Source organism: Mus pahari, chromosome X (assembly GCF_900095145.1).
Source record: "Mus pahari chromosome X, PAHARI_EIJ_v1.1, whole genome shotgun sequence".
Classification (NCBI taxonomy): domain Eukaryota; kingdom Metazoa; phylum Chordata; class Mammalia; order Rodentia; family Muridae; genus Mus; species Mus pahari.
Genome location: NC_034613.1, coordinates 54,328,947 through 54,335,912, shown reverse-complemented (window position 1 = coordinate 54,335,912; position 6,966 = coordinate 54,328,947).

Sequence of the window (6,966 nt, the reverse complement as noted above, 5' to 3'; positions counted from 1 at the left end):
ATGGATACAGAAACTGTGGTACATTAACACAATGGAGTACTACTCATGTATTAAAAACAATGAATATATGAAATTCTTAGGCAAATGGATGTATCTGGTCGATATCATCCAGAGTGAGGTAGCCTAACCACAAAAGAACACATTTATATGCACTCACTGACAAGTGGATATTAGCCCAGAAACTTAGAATACTGAAGATCCAATTTGCAAAACACATGAAACTCAAGAAGAAGGAAGACTAAAATGTAGCTACTTCGTTCCTTCTTAGAATGGGGAACAAAATAGCCAGGGAAGGAGTTGCAGAGACAAAGTTCTGAGCAGAGCCTGAAGGACTGACCATCCAGAATATGCCCCACTTGTGGATCCACCCCATAAACAACCACCAAACACAGTCACTAGACAGATGCCAACAAGAGCCTGCTGACAGGAGCCTGATATAGCTGTCTCCTGCAAGTCTCTGCCAGTGCCTGGCAAATACAGAAATGGATGCTCACAGTCATCCATTGGAAGGAGCACAAGGTCCCCAATGAAGGATCCAGAGAAATACCCAGGGTGCTAAAGGGGACTGAAGCCCCATCGGAGGAACATCAATATTAACTAACCAACACCCTCAGAGCTCCTTGGCACTATACAACCAATCAAAGAAAACGCATGGTGGAACTTGTGGATCTTGCTATATATGTAGCAGAGGATGGCCTAATCGGTCATCAATGGGAAGAGAGGCCCTTGGTCCTGTGAAGGCTCAATGCCCCCACTATAGGGGAATGCCAAGACTAGGAATGGGAATGGATGGGTTGGGGAGCAGGGGGATGGGGGAGTGGGGAGGGGATATGGGATTTTCAGAGGGGAAACTAGGAAAGGGGTTAACATTTGAAGTGTAAATAAAGAAAATATCTAATAAAAAATTTAAAAAAATAAGAATCATTTCTGAAAATTCTACAATAATCTTCTAAATCACTGTGTCTTTCTGGCTTCCTGCCTGTCCAAGAATGTGAAAGCCCTAGTTCAACGGGAGACCTTGCCCCCAATAGAAATGGACAGAGAATGGTTGAAATGGAGACTCTGCTGAAGCCTTTTTGGCTTTCAGGATGTTCACAACATGTTATGCAAATAGACACATATACACATTCTCACATAAATAAATATTTAAAAAAAAACAAAGAAGAAACTTAACTAAGTCAGGATTGCATAAAAATAAAAGAAAATTATCTGCATAGTAAAAAAAAGTTAAAAAGAGAAGACATTCTGCAGAGTGAGATAACTGTTTTTTAAACCATATATTTGATACTATGTGTTACTATGCAAAATATCAAATAAATCCAGTCAAATAAATATTTTGAAAAGTAACCAAATTGGAAATATTCTTGACAAATCTCATAGGTGCTTTACAGAAGTTGAAGCAACAAACATGGACCCTGAATGAGTCCAAATTAGGACCTTTGAATACACCTTAGGGTTATGCAGCTTGGAGTTCCTGCAGGAGTTTGAACAATGGGAGTTGGGAGTATCTCTGACTCTTGCTTGTGCTTGAAAGTCTTTTTCTCCTACTGAGTTTTCAAGTCCAGCCATTTTCTGAAGGTTTTCACACAGTCTTAATGTGTCTTACTAGCTCATGTTTGGATCTGGTGGAAAGGGGATGTGGTGGAGGTGGGAGGGACTTGGAGGAGCTACTTTTCTGAAGTAAGCCCCAGAGTAATGCTACAATTTAATATTCACCTGATAAAATTTTTATTCCAATTATAATTCTAAAGTCAGACAAAACTTAAATACATTAAGAAAATATTGGTGTGAGTCTTGTTATAGTGTAGATTTTGAAATAAAATGAATGATTACCTTCAAAGTTTTCTAAATAGTTGTAATTTGGGTTTTATGGAAGGGAAATCTGACTTTAACTTTATTGATCTGATACCTAAATGATAGTAGCTAGATTAATTCTTGCTATCTATAGTTATAAATTAGAAAATTAATTATAGACTGAAACTAGCTCATTAATGAGATTATTGCCATAAGTAATGGAAGTGCAAATTAAAATAATCATGCTCAAGTGTTTTGAATCAGTTATTCAACTTATGGATCTTCACTGTTCTACCCTAAATTTCCAAGTTTAAGTGACATATTCAGAGGTATAAAATTAATTAGCATACAGAATTTCATTGATTGAACTCACTGTCAAATTTGTTTTCCCTATCTTTGTACTGAATTGTAAAATGAGAATTATATTTCCTTAGAACAAACTTTACTATCCATTTTCTTTGTGAATTTTAGAAGTAAAAGAGATGCCATCTGCTGGCAAAAAGAAATATACAACATAACAGATTTTGGAAATTCTGGAAATCGAATATTTCCATTCATTTCACTGAACTAATATCTAATCAGTTACAGATAAATATTTTAAAATGAATCAACTCCAGTGTGCATTTTAAGTATTCAGAAATTGACACTCAATGGCAGCAAGGTCAAATAATAATAGTAAAATAAAGACCCCATGTTAGAAATTGTGTATCTCTTTACAGAATTGACTTGTATTTTGAAACTTCTTAGTGTTATATCAGAACCATGTTACTATGCATGACCGAAATGATGTTCATGAAGCTGTACCAGACACCTAGGTTTTGTTTTTGTTTTGTTTTGTTTTGTTTTGTTTTTTTTAGCTGAACAGACACCTAGACAGTGGAGAAAAATTGATTCTTTTCCTTCAGACAAGACAGAAAAAAATTGGGAATCTGGGGAAAATTTTCTTCCAAATATTTTGCTAGAAGTCTGTGTATATTTATATATTTACATATTTAACTCATGTTGAGTTAATTTTGATGTATAAAACATACAAAAGCTTCTTTCTCAGAACCTCTGTTCAGATTACTACCATTTCTAGTTTCATTCTGTTGTTCACGAGGCACATTGACCACAAGTAACTTGGGAGGGTTTATATTACTTCCACTTCCAAATCATAACCCATTATTTGGAGAAGTCAGGGCAGAATTTCAAGGTACAAGTTTGATGGGTTGTAGGAAACAAGGTGTGATACAGCTTCCCGGCTGCTCTTAGATTATGCTTAGCTAGATTTCTTATGCAGCCTTCCTAGGACGGTATGCCTATGGTGCACTGAGCCCTCCCACTTAATTAACAATTAAGATACTCCTTCACATACAAATCCATAGACCAACTTGATAAATAAAATTATTTAATCAGAGCTCTTCTCTCAGATAACTCTAGGCTGTTTCAAGTTGACAAAGGTAACTAAAACATCTTATTTTCCTATTAGATAATCTGAAAAGGTGATAGAAGACCTTTTAAACATATATATGTGTATGTACAGGGTCAATTCTTCTCTGTTATTATTAAATATACTATATTGATTTGGTTATTATAAATTTGTAATATGTTTTGAAATTGGGAACGGTGAGGTATCTAACCTCAAATGTTTTCCTTAAGACTGTTTTACTGAGGAAGACTTCCCTTAAATTCTATGTTAGTTTTAGGATTTTGCTTGTTTTTTTTTTTTTAATGGGCTGAGAAAATTTTTCCAGAAAAAAATCTGAGTTTTGATTTGTAGCACTGGTTTTCTTATTAATAAGTTTGCTAAAGTACTTTACATAGTAATACTACTTCTTTTAATCCATTAAACAATTTATCCTTCAGTTTACATTTCACAGTGATATATACTACCCCTCAACCATATCATCTTGAGTCTACTCAATGTCCTACTGAATCAGCCATTTTTAGTCATGGAATTCTTTTATACCTAATACCATGAAATCATTGTCCTAGCTGTTTTTTTCCCCTACTTAGACGAAACACATTCATTTCCTGCTATGAATCTAATGAGTAAGTTTCTTAGGGTTTTACTTCTGTGAACAGATACCGTGACCAAGGCAACTCTTGTAAGGACAATATTTAATTGGGCCTGGCTTGCAGGTTCAGACGTTCAGTCCATTATCATCAAGGCAAGAGCATGGCAGCATCCATGCAGGAATGGCACAGGAGGAGCTGAGAGTTCAGCATCTGTATCTGAAGGTTGCTAGCAGAATAATGGTTTCCAGACAGAACAAAGCCCATGCCCACAGGGACATACTTTTCCAACAAGAGCACACCTAATCAAACAGAGCCATGCCCTCTAATAGTACCACTCCTTGGGCTAAGCATTTACAAACCATCACAGAGAATATCCTACTGCTCACTAACTAATCAACCACTAGCTGCTAAAAACTTCCTTCATAGGAATTATACATTTTCAGCCTATCACTGGTACTAGGAATTCAGGTATTTGCTCAGTAGCAATTTCACAAAGTAAGCCTCACAAAGTACTGTGACACAGGGTGTCATTGTACAACATACACAGAAATATCTTCAAATATATGGTGAGATTAATTGAGAAAACTTCATTTGCCAATACTTAGTGAAGTATAGAAACACCTGTTTACAGTAGCATTCGAAGATTAACTTGAAGCACGTTTCGGTTCCATTTAACAATAAATGTCTAAGAGTGTGATGAGGGAAAAATTTCCAAATGTGTTTAAGGGATTTAGAAAGTTGGTTACTTTGTAGCTTAGACCAATTATTGAGTAATGGAAATTACAATGAAAGCATAGCATCTGCATATGTACTTATTTGATACTTCTTGTTTGTTTTGTTCTGCTGAAGCAGCTTAATGAAAGAGATCTTCATTTTGAATAGATAAGGTGTTTCCAAATATAAATAAAGTTATAATGCCAAAAATCACATGATAAAATCACTAACTAGTAGATAATATACTCACTATCCATATTTAGGAATGTAAATATACTTTTATATATTTGTAATAAAAATAATATAGAAGAAGAATATAAATATATGGTAAAATAATTTTAATAGCAATTGTAATAAATAGTAAAATAATTGATGTACTTAACTATGAAACTCTTTCAGATACAAATATTTTTTTATGGTGAGAGGGTGCAAAAACTATAATGAATTGAAACATATGATGGATTGGGCAATTGACAATTATGACTTTTACAAAAAATCATAATAAGCTTATGGTAGAGATACTATTATTATCTAATTTCCTATGCAAAGCCTTTGAACTCAAAATGGTAAAGGTATATGTCTAATATTAGTATTCTGGTTAATATAACCACAAAATCTGTTCCTATATCACTATACAAACATTCAAAGGATAACTTTGAAAATAAGACACTGGTATTATGCATGTACAAAGAACATTGCCATAGCAAAGTAATGTTGAATGTTTTGAACATATGTGATATGAAATTATGTGGTAAAGGTTACAATACATATTGTTATAAACATATTTGTATGTATGACTTAATGACAGCATAATATGTATGCATAGGTTTTTGCCTAAATGATTTCAGAACTTACCATAATATATACAAGTAAATATACACATACACACATATTTACTTATACACAGACATTATAACTTTATTTAGCATTTTCAAGAAAAGAGCCATAGTTAACTACAGTGCCTTTTATAGAAATGTATACAATCCATCCAAACTCTCATATTTCCCAATAGGTTAAAAAAACTAACATGGTCTCTTTTATCAATACTGTGTAATTCAGTACTTTTCTGAAAAATTCCTTAATTATCTTAGGTAACACATACACCAGAGGTTTCACCATATCTGTAACTTCAGCTCTCAGGAGGCAGAGGCAGTTAGATCTCTCAGAGTTCAAAGCCAGCCTGGTATATGTAGTCAGTTTCAGGGCTATACAGTGAGACCCTACCTTAAGAAAATGTCACCATAAGTAACTTATCAAGGAACTTGAACATTAAAACCACTTTTTCTCATAAATTGTGTGGGCCCTTTATTTTTCTCCTGCTGGGGGCTTTACTCTTCCTCATGTCTAATTTTCATAGGTTTCACATTTCTTCATCTTTATCATTTAATCATAGCCCTCAAATGTCCTCAGTACATTTGCACAGACTTTTTCATTGTCAATAATCTTCACTAAAGTTGGACATTTGTTACAAGTGAAGAACATTTTCTTTGAGCCTATATGTGAACCCTGTGTGAAGGACAAATGAAAAGAGTCAGAGAGCTTGCCTGGATCAAAGATATGAATATATGAACATCCAACAATCTAATTTTAACTCATTTATAATTATCATTGCTATGAGAAAAACATTTAGAAATCTTTCAGTGAATTAACAGTGCTAGTAATTTTAGTCTTAAGTACTAAGCAGCAGTTAGGAAATCATATTAGGTATTCTTGCAATCTGTTTTAATAGTAATTAGCTAATAAAGCAATTAGCAAAGTAAGGAAGATATTACTACTATGCTTTATTATAATTTATATGAAATTTCATATGTAGATATATAATGTGGAATTGCTAAAAATTCCATTTAGAAAATTTAGCAGTGTATTTAAATATTTCTCATTCACAGGCAACCAGCTGTGATGGAGGAAGCTGTATTTAAATAGTCAAAACTGGAGGTGCCAGCAGATTTTAAACAGAGTACATGAAAGAGAACTGTATCTAAGTTTTGTTTTCCATCTTGATGTGGTTTTTCCAAACACAGTGAAATTGACATGTTTGGTTTGTTTTAACCACCTATATGTATTTTAAAAATTACATAGCATATTCTGTCCTAGTCATACAATTATCTAATAATATTCATGGAAATACCTATATACAATTGTGCCAGACATTATTGATGTGTATGGTTATAAATTTAGTAAAATCATGTAACAAATGAAGATTATCTTGACAAGTTATGATGCTTTTAAAGGTGATGAAACATATATTTGCACTAGTTAAATGCTAAATGTATATAGGGTATATATGATACACAGATGAATGTATGTATATATGTACAAATGTACATATTTTACTTAAATTTGCTTTCTTCTACATGAAACTATTAGGTAGATTTTAAATGTATTTATAAAATTCAGGCATATACATATTAACAAAACCATAATATTCATAATATTAACACTCATTGAGTAAACAATTGA